This window comes from Helianthus annuus, chromosome 1 (genome assembly GCF_002127325.2).
Source record: "Helianthus annuus cultivar XRQ/B chromosome 1, HanXRQr2.0-SUNRISE, whole genome shotgun sequence".
In the NCBI taxonomy this organism is placed as follows: Eukaryota; Viridiplantae; Streptophyta; class Magnoliopsida; order Asterales; family Asteraceae; genus Helianthus; species Helianthus annuus.
The window spans coordinates 79,069,439-79,092,791 of NC_035433.2; the positions used below are offsets into that span (position 1 = coordinate 79,069,439).

At 31.4% G+C, this 23,353-nt stretch overlaps 1 long non-coding RNA gene across 1 annotated transcript; it reads left to right on the forward strand.

Annotated features, from left to right (window-relative positions):
• The first annotated feature begins 2,388 nt into the window (after window positions 1-2,388).
• Window positions 2,389-22,643, forward strand: LOC110869824. Its single transcript, XR_002553097.2, has 2 exons — window positions 2,389-2,856; window positions 22,088-22,643. It is a non-coding gene; the product is annotated as an uncharacterized LOC110869824 (long non-coding RNA).
• The last annotated feature ends 710 nt before the right edge of the window (window positions 22,644-23,353 follow it).

Sequence of the window (23,353 nt, forward strand, 5' to 3'; positions counted from 1 at the left end):
TGATTAGGGATGAGAATGATACAAACATATACATACAAACATATACAAACAATGTTTAAATGACTCTCACTAAGTCTCTCTGTGCTCATCAGTTTCACACAGAAACTATGAGGGGTATTTATACAAGACAGACACAGACCTTGACGAAACAGAAAAGGACTCGGCGAAACACCTTTGGGCCAAACATTGGGCCTGAAGAAGCCCAACAGGCGACGAAACAGGGCTAGGCCACTACAAAGTTGACGAAACATACTGTGTTTCGTCGTTTGCTTTTACAAGTTCACAAATTCACAAATATGACAACTATGACATCATCATGACATCACTGTGATGATGTCAGGGTGATGTGTCATGTGAATTGTTCGTGGCTCTCCGTGCTTCGCGTGTCGAACTCTGGGGCGCACGACGGAGGAATGTCGTGACGTCGGGCTTGAGCCGGACCTAACCGTGTCGAAACCAAGTCGAACCGAGCCGAGTCGAACCGAGCCGAGTCACGTCCACACAAAGTGTATCAACAATTGCGTTTTAGGTAAAAAACATTTTTATGTGTTTTTAGTCCATTGCGTTTTAGAAAGTACACTTGCTTTTGTGTTTTTAGGCTATTGCGTTTTAGCAATAAGACATTTCTTTGTGTTTCCTGACCATTGCGTTTTACAAAATAAGACATTTCTTTGTGTTTTTTGGTGCATTGCGTTTTAGAAAAATGTCATTTTTAGGTTTTTTTTTTTACATTGCATTTTACGCAACTGGGTTTTCAAAAAAAAAAAAATTAAAAAAATATAGCAATAGTATACTCATTTTAAAGATAAAAAACGCTTGTTTTTTGTGCAATTTTTGTAAAAAAATAATGTCGTATGAAAGAGTTATTAACGTTTAAAAAATGGGGGGGGGGAATTGGAGGAGAGAGAAATTATTGCATTGTATTGACTAGAATGCCCCTAGATAAACCCACGCGCCTCCTTTTTTTCCTTCAATTTCATTCATTTAATCTTAGCCTTTTATTAATTAAATAGATGGTCAAGATTACTTCCTAGGCTTCCTACCCAAATAAACTTCCTATTATATCCTAACCCATAATGTAAGATAATATAATGTAATGTATATCTCTCTCACTCAATATATATATATATATATATATATATATATATATATATATATATATATATATATATATATATATAGTATATATATATAGTGGAGAGTTCAAATGATAAGAAATTTTTTTACAAGAATAAAAAAATAAATTTCAACTAATAAGAATGTTTCATTTACTTCATTTAAATTTTGTATTTAATATTAGTGTAAGGGTATATTGGTAAACTTAGATAGATCATTAACTGATAATCTTCCTTTTTAATAGCTAACTACATTAAATTTTTAACTTATTTTCAAAAAAAACATATTTTTCAAAGAAAAGAATATATATATATATATATATAAAGTGTAGCATAAATTACGAGGTGTGTAGGATGAATTAAAAGCTGTGTAGGATAAATTTCAATATGTGTAGAATAAATTTCAAAATGTATAGTATAAATTTTGATGTGTCTAAGCAAAAATTTAAGCGTGGATGATGATAGTGTTTATGACTAATTAATTACTCAAAGATAATAATGTATGAGTTGAGAGAAAAGCTATTCAATGTTTTACATTTGTACCTATTGTGTTCTTAATTTAATTTTCTTCTTAAATGAATCTTCCCTTATATATATATAGGGTTAGGTTAACGTACAGTAGCTCTTATCGTACAATATGTACGCGCTCATCTCAGACGTCCGATCTGATGCAAATTCATTTTTGAACATGCGATTTATGCTAAAAAACCAACATGCGAAATTGCTTTATCTACCAACATGTGATTTCATCATATTTACCAACATGCTAAATTGCTACAAAAAAAAAAAAAAAAAAAAAAAAAAACATGCGATTTCGTTAAAAAAACTAACATGCGATTTCCAACATGCTTTTTTAGAAGATGCGATTCACTATAGGCAAGCGATATTGTATTTTACACTTTCACTATATATATATATATATATATATATATATATATATATATATATATATATATATATATAGGGCATGGATCTACAGAAAACTTATTTCTACTAAGAAAACCTAGGAAACCCAATCTAGACCATTGATCATGATCATCCAATGGCTCATAAAATTTGAAGCATTTTTGAATTAAATTAAATAGAGTGGTAAAGTAAAAAAGGTACTTCAAGGGCATATGGGTAAAATTACCTATGATATTATGACATTTTATATATTATATTCATATTGATTAGACATTCATGATATGAAAAGGAGAGAGAAGCACAATTACCTATAACCAAGATTCCCATTTCTCTCTTTCTCTCCCAGACCTTCATTCTCTCTCTTCTTTATTATTGTCACCATCACCATCATCATTGTTTCTCTTTCTTCTTTCTTCTTTTCTTTGAGAATTCAAAAAAACTTCTGTGCATTCACCATCATCATCATCCCTTCTCTCATCCTCTCTCTTTCTTCATGTTTCAATCACCAAGAACACACACAAGTGTGTGTGAGAGAATCGTTATTGTTAAAACCCCTTCGTGTTCATGAAGAACACCAAGAACACACACACAAGTGTGTGAGAAAGAAGCAGGCCTGAATCATTCGGTTGCATGTGTTTCTAGAGAGAGAAAGTTATTAGAACACCAAGACCAAGAACACACACAAGTGTGTGAGAGAGAAGCATGTCAGAAATCATTTGGTTCATGGGTTTTAGAGAGAGAAAGTTGTTAGAACGCCAAGAACACACACACAAGTGTGTGTGAGAGAATCATTTTTGAAGATCTTCATCGTGTTCATCAGACGGGTCTAGATCCGGTTAGTGTTCTACTAATTGCAAGAACACACTTGATTTTTTTGTTAAAAAGGTTGTCAATAACTTTTTGTGTGCTCAAAGTGTTCTAGTAATGGGTTAATGTTCATGTATTTCGCAGGTTTTTGTTTTTATGTTAAAATGATTTTTAGTTTTTTGATATTTTCAGTTTGTTGACCAATAATTTATGGGTTGGGTTTGTGTTAGGTTTTATAAATTGGATTTGCTTTATTTTGTTTTCTGTTTTTTGTTTAAATTGGGCATCCCAATTATTGGTAGATAATTAGTTTGAAAATCCATAATTGTTACAGTAAAGGTTTCAAAATGTTGTTGGTTAAGTTGTTCTTTTTTTATAATTAGTGTTAAATGTTTCAAATTTTTGCAGGCATAACTAGTTACGTATGTTACATTTCTGCCAGCTAGATTCTAAACTGTTTGTCCTGTATGTTGTAACATATGTTACACTTTCGGACAATATATGGTGCATACATTGTGTTACACATTTTGTTTTGATATAAGTGGATATTGAAATGGTGAATGGTAATTGTTGTATCCTCATCTTAGCAAGTACTCTTTTGCTGACTACTAATATTTGTGTTTTTCATTTCTTGGGCAGGACTGGGACTGGGAAGAAACCTAACAAAACATTTTGTGTTTACAAATCTATATCTTTTTAAATGGGTTGAAATGTTATTTTAAATGGGTTGTTAGTTGAAATGTCTTGCTGGCATAATTAGCTACATATGTTGTAATAAGGTTACACGTGTTACTTATGTTAAAACCAGCCCTTTCTTGGACATAAAAAAGAGCTACACATATGTAACACATGTTTGTAACGTGTGTTACACTGGAGGGTACCTTTGATGTTGTACAGAAGTTACCCTCCAGTGTAACACATGTGTAACATCCGCCAATTTTAGAGCTGTAGGTTGTAACGCCCCTCCCGTATATACGGGTATTGTTAGGTTTAATCTATTAACTCTATTACCACCCTTTCGAGGGTTAGGCTATGTTAATTGCGTAACTATGGTTTGGACATGTGGATTTCATCGTTACGAGTACAACAGTTAATTAATATCAGTTGTTCACATGGAATAGATTTGATAAACTATTTAACTCTATTATGCTATATTCAAACATGTATACTCGCCAGCAATTATTTGTTGATTGTATTTTAAATGCATACTGCAGGCTGAGGATTCAAGAAAACAAGAAAAGGCTAGGATGGCTTAGAAACCCATCAACTATTTAAATTTACAATCTATGTTATGTACTTTTTCATTTCCATGTATTGTATGAAACTTATGAATATCAATGAAATAAACTTTAATTATTGTCACCACTAGTGTTATGATGTCTTTGAACAGTTTGTACGTCTCATCTCGATGTTTCCGCCATCGGTTGGGGTGTGACAGATTGGTATCAGAGCCATAACTATAGGGAATTAGGTAGAGTTGCTATACTTTTCCCTAGTCTATAGTAGGAGTACTCTGATACCAGATTGGTATCAGAGCCATAACTATAGGGAATTAGGATTGCCTTGCTTTACCTAGTCTATAGTTTAAGAGCTTTCTCATTTACTTGCTGTTAAAGACATTATCCTTTGCTTTCTTCTTTGCTTCTCTCTATTCTTTTGGACTTCTAATATACAAGCCTTTCCTAAGGCTAACACAATACACACTTGGAAGCTTTGAAGACACTCTTATAACACAATCGAAATGATTCATCAAGATAGGGGTGATTCCCACACTTGGTGATGATTTTCACTCAGCTATACTTTGATTTTGCACGAAATCTACCCTCAAGTTAGGAGTGATATCCAAATCTTGATGGGAGTTTTCCATTTCCTAATCTAGTGGACCCTCATCTTTGGATGGGTACTAACCACGTTAGGGTACGATGTTATCAAGTTAGAGGTGAAACTCGCATCTTGTTAACTAGTCCCATTCCTTGATTTTCGATCTCGCCAAAGTTTCGATTTACCCAATCGATTAAGGACGTGTAGTAACTGGAAGGACAAACATCGTTAGTCGCTCCTCGATGAGAATGTTTGTCTATTAGGCCAAAGCACGTTTCCTTAATTCGAAAAGGACTTCGATTCACTTTGGAATAGTCTATGTTACGTTCCGTGACACTCCATATTTATTGATAAAATCTCTTTTTATGCTATCTCAATTATCATGTGATTTATATTTGAGCGTTATCTTCAATTCAAATTTGGGAACACGAAGCACGTTATTATCGCAATCCAAAACAATTAATAACTACTCTCTTTCGTGAACAAACTAAATTTATATTGCTTTCATTATTCTATGTGAAACATCATTCTATGTGTAATACTATGTTAAACTATGTGAAACTATTTGGTGATCCATGTGAGAAACTATGTGCTATGTGATGCATACATGAAGTCAATTTTCCTAAACAAAAACATTATGATTAAAAGTCTCATCCATTTCTTGTTTGAATTTCTAGATGTCATCATCTCGTCAGTACTCTCACTCTCCCAGAAAATCCAAGTTCCTTTTTATCAGATGTACACTTTATTATCTTCGATCTTTTATGATGAAACTCTTCCTTGTCAATTTTGAACCATTTTTAGGATTTCACTTTTGCGCATACATCATACGATTATACATCATTAGCATGCATAATTTCACTTAATTTTAATTACACTTTCGTAACAACGAGTGAAGACATATCATCGAGATAGGAGTGATTTCCTTACCTTGACGATTAACTTCGTTTTTTTTTTCTCATCTTACAACGACCTCACCAACGGATTTGGGGTGATTCCCTTACCTAGGTGATCGTTACCAATACTTTCTTTAATAGATTATATTGCGTAAACCCGATCATGTTTATACCTAAATCATTTATCATGTATTTCAAAATGCTTCATTTATTTAGACGTATCTCCTATTCTATAATCTATTTTCACATCGCTCGCATACACAAAAATTTTCAATGTTACCAAAAACGCGTATTCCTCGATTTCAAAAATTTCACAAAATACTACTGTCACCCTAATCAGTTTAATAAATCTATTGCCCACAAAATTTCGTATTCCACGTAATTACTAAAACGCACTCATCTCGCATCACTATACTAAAGAATTCTAAATTTCCAATTGAGAATCAAACCAACTTTTCATACAGAATATTACAAATATTATCCGATCAGTTATCAAAACTCTTTTCAAGATCAACAAAAACATTTTATTAAGGACACCTTTCACGATCACCAGGTTCATATACCAAAATTCCTTTTCCTAAGGTTAAACCTTTTCACTAGAATCTGTAAACTTCGAAGTTAGTAATACAAAAAAAAAAAAACTTCTTAAAACGATGCAAACTTTTTAATTCGAAGAACTTTTCAAAACCTCGCTTGGTACGTTAATTAAATTCAAAACACGTGGGCAAGGAAACTTTATAAGGACGACAAATTTTCAGCTATGAAAATTTTTTTTTTTAAAACCATAATAGCACTTCCATTCTTTTACAAAGTATCCTTTCGCATAATCAAAAGATGTTTTCCTTTATATTCTCTTTACAATTCACAAACTAGATTCTACATTCCTGACAACTCAATCTAATTTAACTTCACGTTTTGCACAGACAACTATATATGTATATCATTTTACACGTTTTAGTCAATATCTCACAACAATCTCACGCGTGTCACTCGTTCTCTTTTTCCTTTCATATTCAAAACTTTAAACCTTTTATGCGCATAAACTTATGTATTTTAATTTTATATTATAAACAAAATCATTAATCCCTACGTCCATACTTATACATTTTATGCTTCACTTATGTTCACACTTACGCATTTATGTTATACTCACGATTCAAAACTCATACGTTTTACGTTTATACACACACTCACAATTATACATTTACGTGATACTTAAATTCATATTCATACACCTTCGTTTTACTTATAATCATATACACATTCATACGTATGCAATTTGCGTATACGCTTATACCGCTATGTTTATACTTGTATTTATATTCAGACACATTCTCACGTCTGTTATGATCCTCGTATTTATATACTCATAACTACCACGACACGTTTCGTGTCTATACTTTGACTCATATTTACACACGTACTCCCCACAATACGTTCGTATGCTTACACTTGTACTCATATTTATACTCATAGTCGTAACAACATACTTGTACTTGTACTTATACGATCACGTTTACACCCATATATATATATATATATATATATATATATATATATACTCATACATTCCATTCGTACTTAAACATTCATGTTTTACACTTAATTTTCACATTTACAACCATACTCATGCATCTTATGTTTATACTCATATTTATACTCGTATTCACACTCATACTTGTGTTCATACTCTCATTTATACGATTTATGTTATACACGTACTTTTGTTGTACTCTCATTTATACGAATTTTGTCCATACTCACGTCATTCGTTTGTGCTCAAATTGTGCTCACATTTATGCTCATTTTAATACACGTTATGCTTATACTTTTGCTCACACTCCTGGCATGCGTTTTATGTTTATGCTCACGTGCGTGTTCAAATTTAAACTTATACTATGCTCATGCTTTTTACTCAAAATTTATACATTCGCACATGTACACGGGCGAAACCCGAAGGATTCGTTTACGTTAGTCTTATACTATTTGGAACGCGAACATGCTTACATGTTACATTTTTATACGCACACAATCTTATTTTCAAAATTTATGTATACCTTGATTCATACGCAAATTAGTACAAGCTATGCGGATCATGCGACGATTGGTATAATCGCGGGTGCACACGGGATTATAGTAATAAGCGCATGAGAACCATAGAGTGTACTACTGTGTATGGTAAGACATGGAACGTAACATGACACGAATAACGAAACGGACGTAACATGGTCAAAACATGGTGGATACACCGCTGGTACATCCTATATATAAGTGTTTTCACCACGTTACCAAACTTTCGTGAAACGTGCCATGAGAAATTCAGTGTTTTGCACACCTTTTTGGACCTAATGCAAACTTTAAACAACTTACAAACGCATTATGTCCGATTATCCAAGACGAAACTCCATTCTTACTACGCAACTTTTGTATATCCAATACTTCTGCCATTCTTATACTTGCATCCACTTAGAGTCAATCGTTCACTTCCATACTCCCACTATTCTCTATTATTCCATGTCTTTGATATGACTCCCATTCGCAATCAAGTTTCATCTATTCTCTCTGTGGAATCCTTGGATGCCATCTTTTCAACAGTCTTCCTCTTAGATTTCGAGGACGAAATCTCCTAAAGTAGGGGAGACTGTAACATTTCGTATTTTCAAACTTTCCATTTTTGGAAAGTCTACTTGTACTTTCTACTTTTGTAAGTTGTACCTTTGTTGTACTTGATTCAAATTCCAAAATTGCACTCGAGACTTGAAATCATAATGAAATTGCATGATTTTATCCATATTTTGTGTTTGAATACTATGAATCATTGAAACTATGAAACTATGTTAAACACGTTGAAACTATGTTAAACACGTTGAAACTATGTTAAACACGTTGAAACTATGTTAAAGACGTTGAAACTATGTTAAACACGTTGAAACTATGTTAAACACGTTGAAACTATGTTAAAGACGTTGAAACTATGTTAAACACGTAAAAACAGAGGAATTCCATCTTAATTTCGACTCTTTAATTCATCGTTGCCAAGAGATTACCCTAAACCATACAAAAATTGGGAATTTATACGCTAATTCGGTAAAAATATTGAAATTTGGGTTAAAATGGTTTTTATATTATTTTATTAATATTTTAGATAAATAAAATAACAATTTAAATTAAATAAATAACTATTTTCTGAATTTTATTGGTTTTTAAGCAAATCCGTTGGTTAATCTAACCCCGTTAGTGAAAACCAGGTTAAATCAGCCTAACCTGGTTAGTTTTATTGAAGGGCAGCACTAACTGAGTTAGAAAACTCAGTTAGTGGCTAACCCAGTTAGTTGAAACTAACTGTATTAAAAAAAAGGGATTAAATCCCAAGAACATGCGTGACCCGGGAATCGAACCCGCGTCCCTCAACAACTCAATCCACGCACAACCAACTGGGCTATTGCCCAACATGTGAACAAACTGGATCGGAATCGTATTTATACACGCATTAAATGCTGAATTTGAATCAAAAAAAGAAACCGCCCGACTGTTGATCGTCTTCTCCGATTGGCAGATGACCGGACTTCGACCCTTCAACTCTGTAACCGACCCTCTTCACCCTATATATATATACGACCACATTTCAGCATTTGTTCCTTTATACTTAGTTCCCGATTACGAATCAAACCGAAATCGATCACCCGAAACCGAAGTAAACCGTGAACCGAGTCCGAGTCCTCGTTACTTCGTCGCCGCGCCGGAACCATCTCCTCGCCGGAACTTCACCGCCGAGCACCTCCACCTTCAACCACCGCCAAACGCCGGTAACGTATCCGATCCGTTTCTTTCTTTCTCCGATCGTTTGTATGAACTGTTATATTACTATTATTATTATTATTATTAATATTATTGTTATTATTATTATTATTATTATTATTATATAATTCAGTATTATAAGATATAAATACATAAAATCAGGTTTATATATTATAAATATTAATATATAATACTGAAAATTTTTATAAAAAAAAAAAATCAAATATATCTATTTAGAAAACAAATATACTAATATAATTATTACTAAACATATTTAATTATTTTAAATCTGAAATATTTATTTAAAATCAGAAATTTAATAAAACAGATTTATTTATTAAAATAATCAGATTTATAATTATTATCTATTTATTAAAACATATTTATTATTTCGGAATTTTATTTAAATATTTCAGTTTTATAAAATCAGATTTATTAAAAATCAGTTTTTATTTATTTATTTATTTCAGAATTTATTTCTGAAATTTAATAAAATCAGATTTTATTTATTTATTTATTTCAGAATTTATTTCTGAAATTTAATAAAATAAGATTTTATTTATTTATTTACTTCGGAATTTATTTCTGAAATTTAATAAAATCAGATTTTATCTAGTTATTTATTTCAGAATTTACAAATCAGAATTATTATTTAATAATATTTAGAAATCATATTTTTGTATATCAGAATTTTATTTCAGAATTATATTTTAAAATCAGGTTATTTATTTATTTTCAGAATCTATAAATCAGAATTATTTATGTATTTCAGAATTATTATCATAAAAATCAGATATATTGTTTTTATTAATTCAGAATATTTATTTTAAATGTTGTTTAAATTATAAATTAATTCTGAATTACTATTTAATTATTATTTGATCATATTTATTAATTTCAGGATTTATATTCTTTAAATCAGAATTATTGTTTATTTAATAAAAATCTAGAAATTTTATTTATTTTATTTTCAGATTTATTTGTTTTATAAACTAGAAACTTTATAAATAAGTTATTTGTTTATAAGATTATTAACTAATATTGTGGTAATTATTTTAGATTGTTAAAATAATTATTTATCTATTTAAATTCCTATTTATTTTATTGTTCCAACACTTTAGGAATTTTGTATTATTTATGTCTTATTATCTAAATTATTCTATAAATTCCCAAATAAATAAATAAAATCTTATTTTATTAAATTTCAGAAATAAATTCTGAAATAAATAAATAAATAAAATCTGATTTTATTAAATTTCAGAAATAAATTCTGAAATAAATAAATAAATAAAAACTGATTTTTAATAAATCTGATTTTATAAAACTGAAATATTTAAATAAAATTCCGAAATAATAAATATGTTTTAATAAATAGATAATAATTATAAATCTGATTATTTTAATAAATAAATCTGTTTTATTAAATTTCTGATTTTAAATAAATATTTCAGATTTAAAATAATTAAATATGTTTAGTAATAATTATATTAGTATATTTGTTTTCTAAATAGATATATTTGATTTTTTTTTTTTTATAAAAATTTTCAGTATTATATATTAATATTTATAATATATAAACCTGATTTTATGTATTTATATCTTATAATACTGAATTATATAATAATAATAATAATAATAATAACAATAATAATAATAATAATAATAGTAATATAACAGTTCATACAAACGATCGGAGAAAGAAAGAAACGGATCGGATACGTTACCGGCGTTTGGCGGTGGTTGAAGGTGGAGGTGCTCGGCGGTGAAGTTCCGGCGAGGAGATGGTTCCGGCGCGGCGACGAAGTAACGAGGACTCGGACTCGGTTCACGGTTTACTTCGGTTTCGGGTGATCGATTTCGGTTTGATTCGTAATCGGGAACTAAGTATAAAGGAACAAATGCTGAAATGTGGTCGTATATATATATAGGGTGAAGAGGGTCGGTTACAGAGTTGAAGGGTCGAAGTCCGGTCATCTGCCAATCGGAGAAGACGATCAACAGTCGGGCGGTTTCTTTTTTTGATTCAAATTCAGCATTTAATGCGTGTATAAATACGATTCCGATCCAGTTTGTTCACATGTTGGGCAATAGCCCAGTTGGTTGTGCGTGGATTGAGTTGTTGAGGGACGCGGGTTCGATTCCCGGGTCACGCATGTTCTTGGGATATAATCCCTTTTTTTAATACAGTTAGTTTCAACTAACTGGGTTAGCCACTAACTGAGTTTTCTAACTCAGTTAGTGCTGCCCTTCAATAAAACTAACCAGGTTAGGCTGATTTAACCTGGTTTTCACTAACGGGGTTAGATTAACCAACGGATTTGCTTAAAAACCAATAAAATTCAGAAAATAGTTATTTATTTAATTTAAATTGTTATTTTATTTATCTAAAATATTAATAAAATAATATAAAAACCATTTTAACCCAAATTTCAATATTTTTACCGAATTAGCGTATAAATTCCCAATTTTTGTATGGTTTAGGGTAATCTCTTGGCAACGATGAATTAAAGAGTCGAAATTAAGATGGAATTCCTCTGTTTTTACGTGTTTAACATAGTTTCAACGTCTTTAACATAGTTTCAACGTGTTTAACATAGTTTCAACGTGTTTAACATAGTTTCAACGTCTTTAACATAGTTTCAACGTGTTTAACATAGTTTCAACGTGTTTAACATAGTTTCAACGTGTTTAACATAGTTTCATAGTTTCAATGATTCATAGTATTCAAACACAAAATATGGATAAAATCATGCAATTTCATTATGATTTCAAGTCTCGAGTGCAATTTTGGAATTTGAATCAAGTACAACAAAGGTACAACTTACAAAAGTAGAAAGTACAAGTAGACTTTCCAAAAATGGAAAGTTTGAAAATACGAAATGTTACAGTATCTGTCACACCCCAACCGATGGCGGAAACATCGAGATGAGACGTACAAACTGTTCAAAGACATCATAACACTAATTGTGACAATAATTAAAGTTTATTTCATTGATAATCATAAGTTTCATACAATACATAGAAAAGTTCAAATACATAACATAGATTTGGAAGTTTAAATAGTTGATGGGTTTCTAAGCCATCCTAGTCTTTTCTTGTTTTTCTTGGATCCTCAACCTGCAGTATGCATTTAAAATACAATCAACAAATAATTGCTGGCGAGTATACAGGTTTGATATAGCATAATAGAGTTAATAGTTTATCAAATCTAATCCATGTGAACAACTGATATTCAATTAACTGTCATGCTCGTAACGATGAAATCCACATGTCCAAACCATAGTTACGCAATTAACATAGCCTAACCCTCGAAAGGGTGGTAATAGAGTTAATAGATTAAACCTAACAATACCCGTATATACGGGAGGGGCGTTACAACCTACAGCTCCAAAATTGGCGGATGTTACAGTCTCCCCTACTTTAGGAGATTTCGTCCTCGAAATCTAAGATTAACGTATTTCATAAAAATTTATAACAATCCACATGCCATACTTAGTTAACAAGATTAACGTATCCCTGGCATGTGAATACACAGGTCAACCCATCGAGTATGTTAAGGTGTGGCTTCTTACGAAGTTAATGACAAGTTTATCACATAAAGTTTAACCCAAGTAACACGAATCCAGTATATCGTATTAGCATGCACGTGAAATAAATTCTAAAATTTTTGAAAAGGAACGTTCAATCATAAAATTTCATTGAGAACGAATAAAAGTTGGTAACTACCTCCGAGGTAAGAGAATCACCTCTAGCTCGTTGGTGAAGTTAGAAAGTGAGTGGAGCTAATCATCAAGGTTTGGGAATCACCCCTATCTTGATGATAAGTTTCCATTTTTTTTTTTGGGAATATGAGTATTAACAAGCATCAAGATGTATCAAAGTATTCATATATAATGTATTATTTTGTGCATTGCATAAGAAAATGTTCATGTTTAAATGGATAGATTGTGCAATGAAAGTGTTTATCATTGTGTTTTTGATAAGGAAATGCATACTACACCCAAACGTGTAAAAAGAAAATGGGTCAAGTATACTCACCTTAGAGTGCGTTGCGTTTATTGGAATAAGATAGAATAAGAATAATAGATTCCCGAGTGGCGTGCACAAGAAGATTACCCTATTAAGTTTGAAAGGGTTTGTTAATTATTTGGGAATTTTCATATGGCAAATAAATAGGTAAAATAATTATTAATCTTACCAAAATATCACAAATAGAATTCCAAAAATATTAGATTAAATAGGTATATAATTATTTTAGATTAACAATTTAAAATAAATAATCTAACATTAGTTAACAATTCTATAAATAATAAACTTATTTATAAAATTCTAGTTATATTGAAATAAGATAATAAATCTGAAAATTTAAATAATAAATTTTGGAATTTATAAGTAAATGCAATATAAATTCTGTTTTTATTAAAATAAAAATTCTGATTTAATATATAAACAATAATTCTGAAATATAAAATAAAAATTCTGAAATAACTAATATTCTGAAATAATTAATAAAATTCTGAAAAATAATTCTGATATTTTAATTAAAAATTCTGATTATATAAATAACAAAACAAAAATAAGAATTCTGATTTTAATCATGAATAATTCTGAAATAATAATAATTTCTGATTTTAATAAGAAATAAAAATTCTGATTTAAATAAACCAATAAATCTGATTTAATTTAATATAGGTTCTAATTCAGATTTTAAATAACTTAAATAATACTCCTATAAATAATTCTGATTTATAAATAAATTTCTGATTTAAAGAATAAATCAGAAAATAATAATAATTTAGATAATTTCTGATTTAATTAATAAATCAGAAAATAATATATCTGTTTATAAAAATTCTGATTTTTAAATAATTATTCAGAATTATATATTAACATTTATATTATAACCCTGATTATATATATATATTAGTATAATATAATAACCTAGTTTTAATAATATAATAATAATAATAATAATAATAATAATAATAATAATAATAATAATAATAATAATAATAATAATAATAATAATAATAATAATAATAATAATAATAACAGTATTAATAACAACAATCGGAAAAAGATTACGGAAAAAGAACGGAAATGAAACGGTTCGTACCGGACGACGATCGGCGGTGCACGGCGGCGAAGTGGTGGCAGACGGCGGTGGCCGGTGGTGCGTGACTTCTTCCGGCGACGTGAACGAAATGACTTCGGGTTACGGTTCGCGGTTTGGGTTGTTTCGTTTTGATCAAATGAAAGGAAGGGACGATTTAGAAGTGTTGGTTGGGTATAAATAGGAGGTGGACGTCGGTTATGAACGTGGAAGGTCGGTCCGATCGTTTGACAATCGGGGGAGACGATGAACAGTCCCTGGGCGGTTAATGTTTGAATTTAAATCACGTAATTAATGCTTAAATACAAATAACTCTCAATTAGTTCACATGTTGTATGGCAGTTCAGTTGGTTTGTGTTGTTGTTGATGAAGCCTTGGTCGCGGGTTCGAATCCGGGTGAGGCACCCTTTTTATTTGGAATTTATTTTAACGCATTAAATGAGTGTTTAAAACGGATTGGGTCTTGGTTCTTTCACCAGTCCAAGACCCAGCCCAGCTGGTTAAGCCGCTTGTGTACGAGGTGTAGGTCGCGGGTTCGAGTCCCGGCCACACCAAAATCCCCCTTTTTTTAGTATAGTTAGTTTTAACTAACTGGGTTAGCCACTAACTGAGTTTTCTAACTCAGTTACTCAGTTAGTGCTGCCCTTTAGTAAAACTAACCAGGTTAGGCTGATTTAACCCGGTTTTCACCAACGGAGTCAGATTCGTTAACGAAAATTCTTGAAAATCAATAAAAATTCATAAAATACTTATTTATTTAATTTAAATTGTTATTTTATTCATTTAAAATAATAATAAAATAATAGAATAATCAAATTTAACCCAAACTTCAATATTTTTACCGACTTAGCGTATAAATTCCCAATTTTCGTACGGTTTAGGGTAATCTCTTGGCAACGATGAATTAAAGAGTCGAAATTAAGATGGAATTCCTCTGTTTTTACGTGTTTAACATAGTTTCAACGTGTTTAACATAGTTTCAACGTGTTTAACATAGTTTCATAGTTTCAATGATTCATAGTATTCAAACACAAAATATGGATAAAATCATGCAATTTCATTATGATTTCAAGTCTCGAGTACAATTTTGGAATTTGAATCAAGTACAACAAAGGTACAACTTACAAAAGTAGAAAGTACAAGCAGACTTTTCAAAAATGGAAAGTTTGAAAATACGAAATGTTACAGTCTCCCCTACTTTAGGAGATTTCGTCCTCGAAATCTAAGAGGAAGACTGTTGAAAAGATGGCATCCAAGGATTCCACAGAGGGAATAGATGAAACTTGATTGTGAATGGGAGTCATATCAAAGACATGGAATAATAGAGAATAGTGGGAGTATGGAAGTGAACGTTTGACTCTAAGTGGATGCAAGTATAAGAATGGCATAAGTATTGGATATACAAAAGTTGCGTAGTAAGAATGGAGTTTCGTCTTGGATAATCGGACATAATGCGTTTGTAAGTTGTTTAAAGTTTGCATTAGGTCCAAAAAGGTGTGCAAAACACTGAATTTCTCATGGCACGTTTCACGAAAGTTTAGTAACGTGGTGAAAACACTTATATATAGGATGTACCAGCGGTGTATCCACCATGTTTTGACCATGTTACGTCCGTTTCGTTATTCGTGTCATGTTACGTTCCATGTCTTACCATACACAGTAGTACACTCTATGGTTCTCATGCGCTTATTACTATAATCCCGTGTGCACCCGCGATTATACCAATCGTCGCATGATCCGCATAGCTTGTACTAATTTGCGTATGAATCAAGGTATACATAAATTTTGAAAATAAGATTGTGTGCGTATAAAAATGTAACATGTAAGCATGTTCGCGTTCCAAATAGTATAAGACTAACGTAAACGAATCCTTCGGGTTTCGCCCGTGTACATGTGCGAATGTATAAATTTTGAGTAAAAAGCATGAGCATAGTATAAGTTTAAATTTGAACACGCACGTGAGCATAAACATAAAACGCATGCCAGGAGTGTGAGCAAAAGTATAAGCATAACGTGTATTAAAATGAGCATAAATGTGAGCACAATTTGAGCACAAACGAATGACGTGAGTATGGACAAAATTCGTATAAATGAGAGTATGAACACAAGTACGAGTGTGAATACGAGTATAAATATGAGTATAAACATAAGATGCATGAGTATGGTTGTAAATGTGAAAATTAAGTGTAAAACATGAATGTTTAAGTACGAATGGAATGTATGAGTGTATATATATATATATATATATATCTATATATATATATATATATATATATATATATATATATATATATGAGTGTAAACGTGATCGTATAAGTACAAGTACAAGTATGTTGCTGCGACTATGAGTATAAATATGAGTACAAGTGTAAGCATACGAACGTATTGTGGGGAGTACGTGTGTAAATATGAGTCAAAGTATAGACACGAAACGTGTCGTGGTAGTTATGAGTATATAAATACGAGGATCATAACAGACGTGAGAATGTGTCTGAATATAAATACAAGTATAAACATAGCGGTATAAGCGTATACGCAAATTGCATACGTATGAATGTGTATATGATTATAAGTAAAACGAAGGTGTATGAATATGAATTTAAGTATCACGTAAATGTATAATTGTGAGTGTGTGTATAAACGTAAAACGTATGAGTTTTGAATCGTGAGTATAACATAAATGCGTAAGTGTGAACATAAGTGAAAGCATAAAACGTATAAGTATGGACGTAGGGATTAATGATTTTGTTTATAATATAAAATTAAAATACATGAGTTTATGCGCATAAAAGGTTTAAAGTTTTGAATATGAAAGGAAAAAGAGAACGAGTGACACGCGTGAGATTGTTGTGAGATATTGACTAAAACGTGTAAAATGATATACATATATAGTTGTCTGTGCAAAACGTGAAGTTAAATTAGATTGAGTTGTCAGGAATGTAGAATCTAGTTTGTGAATTGTAAAGAGAATATAAAGGAAAACATCTTTTGATTATGCGAAAGGATACTTTGTAAAAGAATGGAAGTGCTATTATGGTTTAAAAAAAAAATTTTCATAGCTGAAAATTTGTCGTCCTTATCAAGTTTCCTTGCCCACGTGTTTTGAATTTAATTAACGTATCAAGCGAGGTTTTGAAAAGTTCTTCGAATTAAAAAGTTTGCATCGTTTTAAGAAGTTTTTTTTTTGTATTACTAACTTCGAAGTTTACAGATTCTAGTGAAAAGGTTTAACCTTAGGAAAAGGAATTTTGGTATATGAACCTGGTGATCGTGAAAGGTGTCCTTAATAAAATGTTTTTGTTGATCTTGAAAAGAGTTTTGATAACTGATCGGATAATATTTGTAATATTCTGTATGAAAAGTTGGTTTGATTCTCAATTGGAAATTTAGAATTCTTTAGTATAGTGATGCGAGATGAGTGTGTTTTAGTAATTACGTGGAATACGAAATTTTGTGGGCAATAGATTTATTAAACTGATTAGGGTGACAGTAGTATTTTGTGAAATTTTTGAAATCGAGGAATACGCGTTTTTGGTAACATTGAAAATTTTTGTGTATGCGAGCGATGTGAAAATAGATTATAGAATAGGAGATACGTCTAAATAAATGAAGCATTTTGAAATACATAATAAATGATTTAGGTATAAACATGATCGTGTTTACGCAATATAATCTATTAAAGAAAGTATTGGTAACGATCACCTAGGTAAGGGAATCACCCCAAATCCGTTGGTGAGGTCGTTGTAAGATGAGAAAAGAAGCGAAATTAATCGTCAAGGTAAGGAAATCACTCCTATCTCGATGATATGTCTTCACTCGTTGTTACGAAAGTGTAATTAAAATTAAGTGAAATTATGCATGCTAATGATGTATAATCGTATGATGTATGCGCAAAAGTGAAATCCTAAAAATGGTTCAAAATTGACAAGAAAGAGTTTCATCATAAAAGGTCGAAGATAATAAAGTGTACATCTGATAAAAAGGAACTTGGATTTTCTGGGAGAGTGAGAGTACTGACGAGATGATGACATCTAGAAATTCAAAACAAGAAATGGATGAGACTTTTAATCATAATGTTTTTGTTTAGGAAAATTGACTTCATGTATGCATCACATAGCACATAGTTTCTCACATGGATCACCAAATAGTTTCACATAGTTTAACATAGTATTACACATAGAATGATGTTTCACATAGAATAATGAAAGCAATATAAATTTAGTTTGTTCACGAAAGAGAGTAGTTATTAATTGTTTTGGATTGCGATAATAACGTGCTTCGTGTTCCCAAATTTGAATTGAAGATAACGCTCAAATATAAATCACATGATAATTGAGATAGCATAAAAAGAGATTTTATCAATAAATATGGAGTGTCACGGAACGTAACATAGACTATTCCAAAGTGAATCGAAGTCCTTTTCGAATTAAGGAAACGTGCTTTGGCCTAATAGACAAACATTCTCATCGAGGAGCGACTAACGATGTTTGTCCTTCCAGTTACTACACGTCCTTAATCGATTGGGTAAATCGAAACTTTGGCGATATCGAAAATCAAGGAATGGGACTAGTTAACAAGATGCGAGTTTCACCTCTAACTTGATAACATCGTACCCTAACGTGGTTAGTACCCATCCAAAGATGAGGGTCCACTAGATTAGGAAATGGAAAACTCCCATCAAGATTTGGATATCACTCCTAACTTGAGGGTAGATTTCGTGCAAAATCAAAGTATAGCTGAGTGAAAATCATCACCAAGTGTGGGAATCACCCCTATCTTGATGAATCATTTCGATTGTGTTATAAGAGTGTCTTCAAAGCTTCCAAGTGTGTATTGTGTTAGCCTTAGGAAAGGCTTGTATATTAGAAGTCCAAAAGAATAGAGAGAAGCAAAGAAGAAAGCAAAGGATAATGTCTTTAACAGCAAGTAAATGAGAAAGCTCTTAAACTATAGACTAGGTAAAGCAAGGCAATCCTAATTCCCTATAGTTATGGCTCTGATACCAATCTGTCACACCCCAACCGATGGCGGAAACATCGAGATGAGACGTACAAACTGTTCAAAGACATCATAACACTAATTGTGACAATAATTAAAGTTTATTTCATTGATAATCATAAGTTTCATACAATACATAGAAAAGTTCAAATACATAACATAGATTTGGAAGTTTAAATAGTTGATGGGTTTCTAAGCCATCCTAGTCTTTTCTTGTTTTTCTTGGATCCTCAACCTGCAGTATGCATTTAAAATACAATCAACAAATAATTGCTGGCGAGTATACAGGTTTGATATAGCATAATAGAGTTAATAGTTTATCAAATCTAATCCATGTGAACAACTGATATTCAATTAACTGTCATGCTCGTAACGATGAAATCCACATGTCCAAACCATAGTTACGCAATTAACATAGCCTAACCCTCGAAAGGGTGGTAATAGAGTTAATAGATTAAACCTAACAATACCCGTATATACGGGAGGGGCGTTACAACCTACAGCTCCAAAATTGGCGGATGTTACAGTCTTAAAGAAAGTATTTTATAAACTAGAAACTTTATAAATAAGTTATTTGTTTATAAGATTATTAACTAATGTTGTGGTAATTATTTTAGATTGTTAAAATAATTATTTATCTATTTAAATTCCTATTTATTTTATTGTTCCAACACTTTAGGAATTTTGTATTATTTATGTCTTATTATCTAAATTATTCTATAAATTCCCAAATAATTAATCAAATCCTCAAATTAATAGGGTAATTCTCTTGTGCACGATCTTCTTGGAAAATCCCTGATTCTATTATCTTTTTCCAATATACGCAACGCAACCTAAGGTGAGTATACTTGACCCATTTTCTTTTTACACGTTTGGGTGTAGTATGCATTTCCTTATCAAAAACACAATGATAAACACTTTCATTGCACAATCTATCCATTTAAACATGAACATTTTCTTATGCAATGCACAAAATAATACATTATATATGAATACTTTGATACATCTTGATGCTTGTTAATACTCATATTCCCAAAAAAAAAAAATGGAAACTTATCATCAAGATAGGGGTGATTCCCAAACCTTGATGATTAGCTCCACTCACTTTCTAACTTCACCAACGAGCTAGAGGTGATTCTCTTACCTCGGAGGTAGTTACCAACTTTTATTCGTTCTCAATGAAATTTTATGATTGAACGTTCCTTTTCAAAAATTTTAGAATTTATTTCACGTGCATGCTAATACGATATACTGGATTCGTGTTACTTGGGTTAAACTTTATGTGATAAACTTGTCATTAACTTCGTAAGAAGCCACACCTTAACATACTCGATGGGTTGACCTGTGTATTCACATGCCAGGGATACGTTAATCTTGTTAACTAAGTATGGCATGCGGATTGTTCTAAATTTTTATGAAATACGTTAATCTTAGATTTCGAGGACGAAATCTCCTAAAGTAGGGGAGACTGTAACATCCGCCAATTTTAGAGCTGTAGGTTGTAACGCCCCTCCCGTATATACGGGTATTGTTAGGTTTAATCTATTAACTCTATTACCACCCTTTCGAGGGTTAGGCTATGTTAATTGCGTAACTATGGTTTGGACATGAGGATTTCATCGTTACGAGTACAACAGTTAATTAATATCAGTTGTTCACATGGAATAGATTTGATAAACTATTTAACTCTATTATGCTATATTCAAACCTGTATACTCGCCAACAATTATTTGTTGATTGTATTTTAAATGCATACTGCAGGCTGAGGATTCAAGAAAACAAGAAAAGGCTAGGATGGCTTAGAAACCCATCAACTATTTAAATTTACAATCTATGTTATGTACTTTTTCATTTCCATGTATTGTATGAAACTTATGAATATCAATGAAATAAACTTTAATTATTGTCACCACTAGTGTTATGATGTCTTTGAACAGTTTGTACGTCTCATCTCGATGTTTCCGCCATCGGTTGGGGTGTGACAACATGTTACAAACATGTGTTACATATCTTCAACCTCTTTGTTACCAAAAATCAGGGCTGCACATATGTAACACGTGTTACAACAGGTTTTTACCTACTTGCACGTCTCTATTACAAATGGATGAAAAACAGTTTTTTTAAAACATCCACGGTGTAACACTTGTTTATTTGAAAGTTCTTAAAACAACCGTTGTAACACGTGTTATAATCCCATCTTCAATGTAAAGATACATCCAATGTAACACGTGTTACAAAAGGAAATTACCTACTTACACATCTCTATTACGTTGATTTAAACAGTTATTTAAAAACATCCACTTTGCAACACTTTTTTATTTGAAAGTTCTTAAAACAACCGTTGTAACACGTGTTACAACTTTTTTAGTGTTGTGCATTTTCCTTTTTATTATCTCATCTTCAGCTTGAAGATACATCCAATGCAACACGTGTTAGGTTTGTTACGTGTTACAAAAGGTTTTTACTTAATGTAATAGTAAGTTTAAATGTTAAAATGTTTTTTTAAGATTGGCTGTTAAATGTTAAAATATATAAACTTCATAATTTATTCGGAATATCTCGTTTATTTTACAAATAACTCCGGAAATATTACTTGTGCTATTATGTATTTACTATGGCGGTTGTATTTGCAGGAGTGAGGAGAATGACCAGGTCCGTGACGGGTAGGCTGGCTAATAAGCGAAAGCAGAACGATAAAGAAACAGAACGATAACGAAAGAAGGTAGATGGAGAAACCGATGAAGAATGGGAACAAGAAGTCGATGAAGGGCAGGTGGTGGGTACCTTTGACGTTGTACAGAAGTTACCCTCTAGTGTAACACATGTTACAAACATGTGTTACATATGTTCAACCCCTTTGTTACCAAAAATCGGGGCTGCACATATGTAAGACATGTTTGTAACTTATGTTACACTAGAGGGTAACACATGTATGATCATTTTTGGATCATTTGTATATATTTAAGTCTGTATAAACCTACAACATTGATACCCCCAAAAAGGTTACACATGTTACGATAGAATGGGAAATGTGTAGCAACGTTCAATACTGTTGTTTCACTCTATAGTGTGTAACATGTGTGAAATGGCGTTTGTCAGTAAAACATATAACTTGTAAGGTGATACGACTGTATCTTTAAAACATGTTTACCTATAAGTACTTACATGTTACAGGTTGTATCTTTAAAACATGTTTAAACTGGAAACAGGAAACACTTGCAATGTATAAAGCAGAGTTACAGAAGATGTAACATGTGTAAAACTAGAAACACTTGTGTAACATTTTGGTGTAACACATTTTACAGGTTGTATCTTTAAAACATGTTTACCTATAAGTACTTACAAAATATAAAGCAGAGTAGGAACACAACTTTTAAGGATGTTACATACATTGTAGAGAAGATGTTACATGTGCACACACAATTAAGATGTGTAACATCACGACAAGTGTCATGTGTGATCTTTTTTTGTTACCCTAGGGTGCTAAACGTATTACAACGTTCATAACACACGTAAACTTATACTAACATCCGTCCCTATGTCCACAGATGATATAGAACATACTCCACGTTACCATATTTACTAGTATTCTAATGGCACTAAATTGTGGACACCGAATGTCAACGAGCAATATCATCCTATTATTGTTAAATCATAAGTCACACTGGAAGAACTTCTTGCCATGTGTAAGGCTTATAACCAAGAAGCTGGGTTCAATGTAAAAAATATACGTTAATGCAGTTTTTTTATCTACTAATAACATTGTTAATAACAAGTCTAGGTACTTATGTAACATGAAGTGTATCGTTTGTCCCTTTAATTTGTTACACTAGTCTCATATACTTATAGTTACATATATTACTTGTTTGTTCATTGATATGACATTTTGGATGATGTAA